The sequence below is a fragment of the Cavia porcellus genome, unplaced genomic scaffold (assembly GCF_034190915.1).
Source record: "Cavia porcellus strain 051 isolate PalLab524CR breed Dunkin Hartley unplaced genomic scaffold, mCavPor4.1 scaffold_8, whole genome shotgun sequence".
Taxonomy (NCBI): Eukaryota; Metazoa; Chordata; class Mammalia; order Rodentia; family Caviidae; genus Cavia; species Cavia porcellus.
In genome coordinates, this window is record NW_026947491.1 from 68,238,695 (window position 1) to 68,242,505 (window position 3,811).

At 41.5% G+C, this 3,811-nt stretch overlaps 1 pseudogene; it reads left to right on the forward strand.

The window, feature by feature from the left end:
• Positions 1-1,096: 1,096 nt before the first annotated feature.
• On the forward strand, positions 1,097-1,383 carry LOC100716945 (small ubiquitin-related modifier 2-like; annotated as a pseudogene).
• The last annotated feature ends 2,428 nt before the right edge of the window (positions 1,384-3,811 follow it).

A 3,811-nucleotide genomic window follows, 5' to 3' on the forward strand; every position in this document is an offset into this window, starting at 1 on the left:
TCTCTACTCACAAGGCCTCAGACTCCTCATGGACTAAATGTGCTTTCCTGTGAACTTCAGCAGACAGTCATGCATTGCAGGATGATGGTTTTGTTTAGTGATGGATTGCATGTGTGATGGTGGCCCCATGAGGTTATACAGCCTAGAGACGTCATCGGCCACCTTAGTTTATGTAGGCGCACTCTACAGTACTCACACAATGAAGATTCACCTACCAACACAAATTTCAGAATGTGGCCCTACCTGATTTATTTTGTTTTGTTTTTTGAGACAGGGTCTCACTATATAGCCCAGGCTGGCCTTGAAATTATGTAGCCCAGGTTGGCCTTGACCTAGCAGCAATCCTTCTGTCTCTGCCTCCTGAGTGCTGGGTATACAGGCATGTGCTTAGCCCTGTGGCCCTGTCTTTAAGTGACACATGACTATGTATCAAAATACACATTGCTTATAAATTACAAAATTGTAACAGTAAAAGATTCATTGCCATTGATATCCCTCAAAATACTCAGCCTTGCTTGGAGCACACTCAGCGCATCCCGCTTGCTGCTTTCTGATATACCCCTGGAAGGTTCCTGTCAGTGTCTTCACAGATGCATTTAAGAAAACAAACACACATTGCGTGCTGCTGCAAGTGCCGCCCAGTGGAAAGGCAGGCTCACAGACACATTACGGCATGTCCTGAACACTTCATTCACCAGATCTGGCAATATGTGACTTCCGGCTCTTCCTGAAAGTCACAGTGACGGTGAAAGGTAAAGATTTTGAATTAATTCAGAACATCAAGGCAGGCAAGACAATGCAACTAAAGACTCTCAAAAAAGAGGACTCAGGACTTCTTCAAAAAAGGGTGAGAACAATGGGAGAGGGCCAGGTGGGACCACACGGTGAGTTCAGGTCTGGCCTGAACTACAGGGCGAGACCCTGTCTTAAAAAACAAAAACAAAAGCTTTGAAAGATCAGTCATGGAATGGTTTAGTGGCTCCCTGGGCCACCACTGCTGCCTCCTTCTGCCACTCCTGGAGCTGCTTGCGTCTCCTTTGGTGCAGAACTGGTGCCTCTTTTGTGAAGTGGCAGCTGAGAAGAAGCTGTGCTTGCCATGGCTGATGAAAATCCCAAGGAAAGAGTCAAGATTGACAGCGACGATCATATTAACTCGAAGGCGGCGAGGTAGGATGGTTCTGCGATGCATTTAAGATTAAAAGGCACGCATCACTTAGTAAACTAAAGAAAGCCTATTGTGAACAACAGAGTTCATCAATGAGGCAGCTGAGACTCCAGTTGGGTGGACAGCCAATCAATGAAACCGACACACCTGCACATTTGGAAATGGAGAATGAAGATAGAGTTGAGGTGTTCCAGCAGTAGACAGGAGGTGTCTACTAAAAAGGGAACCTGCAACAACCCTATTCCAGAGCTGTTCTTCCAGACCGAGAATATATTCTCAATCAGAAAATTGCAGTTTGCTTCCACCATATCCTGACTATCATAGTATAATTTTCTCTTGTTATGGTTGATGCACTGTGTCAACTTGAGAAGTTTAAGTGACTCAGCAGGAGGCCAGTGTCTTTTCTTTGTAAATATCCTCATCCTGTGCAAGAGGAGGGCAGGGAGATTTTGTGAGTGCTCCACCTGCCCCGGGGAGGAGGGTGGTGGTGGCCCGCACTGAATACAAGGGAGGAAAAGAGGCTTGCTCTCCCCTTCTTTTGCTCTTGTTCCTTTGCTGTCTTCTGTCACCTTGAAGCGTTGCCCCGGTTCCACGCCACCCTCCCTTGGAGCCAGCTGATTATGGACTGAAACCTCTGCAAACTGTGAGCTAAGTAAACCTTTCCTTTCTTCATTTTGGGTGTCAGGTATTTTGTCTCAGCAACAAGAAAATAATCAAAACATCTCTATTCTTTCATTTACACCTTTCTCATTTCTTTATTGTATATAAAGAATCTAGTGTATGTGCACAAGCATATTGCATTTTCTTTTACTAAATGACCAACAATATGTTTTGATTGACATCAAATGGAGATGGGTTCTGTGAAAATAATTCGCTTTTTCCATTAGTATCATGCTCATCAGCTGTTACCTTTATCTTCTAGTAAGTTATTTTGCTCTCTTTTAACAGAAAGGACAACATAAAAATCCTTGCATACTTTGTTTGGCTTTTTTTTTTTTTTGGTAGTGGGGATCGAATTCATGACCATGCACTTGCAAGCAAGGCAGGCACTTAGGCCATGAGCTAAATACCTGGCCATACTTTGTTTGATTAGATAATTTTATTATTTTTCATTTATTATTGTAAAAACCAAAGTCAATGTTATAACTTGTTTGTACATAGCTGTTACATGTAGAGCAATCTGTCTTTAGGAATCAATTACTCACTGAGTCAAGTGTCTTGTTTAAATAAACTACTTATTTAAAATGAAATAAAGGGGCTGGGGATTTAGCTCAGCGGCATAAGCACCTGCCTTGTAAGCAGGCAGTCGTGAGTTCGATCCCTGGTACCGATAAAAAGACAAAAAAAAAAAAAAAAAAAAAGAAAAAGAAAAAAAAAACTGTTTAGTGAAGTCATTGATTATTACTTAGTTGCCAAGTCCAGTAACTTTTATATATACTTAAAATTGTCAGTAACTTCCCTTAGCTTTTGAAACCACTTTCTCTTCCTCCCTTATTGCTAGTGTTTTTCAACATTAGCGGAATCAACCCTTCCCTTCTGTTTCCTTCTTGTCTTTCTTCTCTTGTGGTGCTGGAGATCAAACCTAGAGCCTCCCTACGTGCTTGGTAAGCACCCTGCCATTGAATTTCATCCTCAACACCAAGATTTCCCTTGGTGCCAGCCTGCCTGCATCCTTTTGGTTGTAGTTTGGTTTTTTGCTAAACAGATGATTGAACCCACTCCCCTGCCTATGCCCATGGTAGGCAATGCTCTGGCCAGCTCTTTTCTTTTTGGTGTGTGTGGGGTGATGGTATTGAGACAGGGTCTCTCCATGCAGTCCAGGCTGGCCTCAGACTTGTAGTGTTCCTCCTGCCTCAGTCTGCCAAGTGCTAGAATTATACAAGCATGCACCGCCATGCCTGGCAATCCTTCTTTCACATTTTGAAATAATTTCTTCCTAAATTGCCCAGGCTAGCCTTGAAATTTTTATCCCTTGTCTCAGCCTCTGAGTAGCAAGTTTACAAACTTATGCTATCATATATAGTTTCCAGAACACCTTTCAAATTGGTATTGATTTAAAATAGTGTTCCTGAAATAATGCACACCCATTAAAACTGACTGCACTCTGCCAGGTGCTTATGTCTGTGGTCCAAGCTACTTGGCAGGCTCAGGTAGGAGGATTCCTTGAGTCTGAGATTAGCCTGGAAAGGTAGTGAAAACCTGTCACAGAAAAAAAAAGATAGCACAAATGAATTAAAATATATAATCAAAATACAATATTACAATAAAAATATAAGAGAAAAAGAACAATGGAGTGTGTTGCAAGTGAGGAGGAGTATTTTAAGGGAGATTAATGGCAATGCTTTTTGGGGAGATACAGGATTCAAACTCAGAACCTTGTGCTTGCTAGACAAATGCCGTGCCACTGAGCTATATCCCTCACCCTTACTATAATAAATATTTAAAACTTTAACCATTTACTCTTTTTTATACATAATTGAGATTTACATATATTTATGTATTATATATGTATTTCACTTTACTTGTGTAGGCAACTCCAGGGACTCCCTTTGAATCAAAATAATTGCTGTGACTTTGATTACTTGGAGACTCATTTCCTTATATAAAAAGCTGGCTAGAGTATTTCCTTCTCTCTTCAATTGGTTC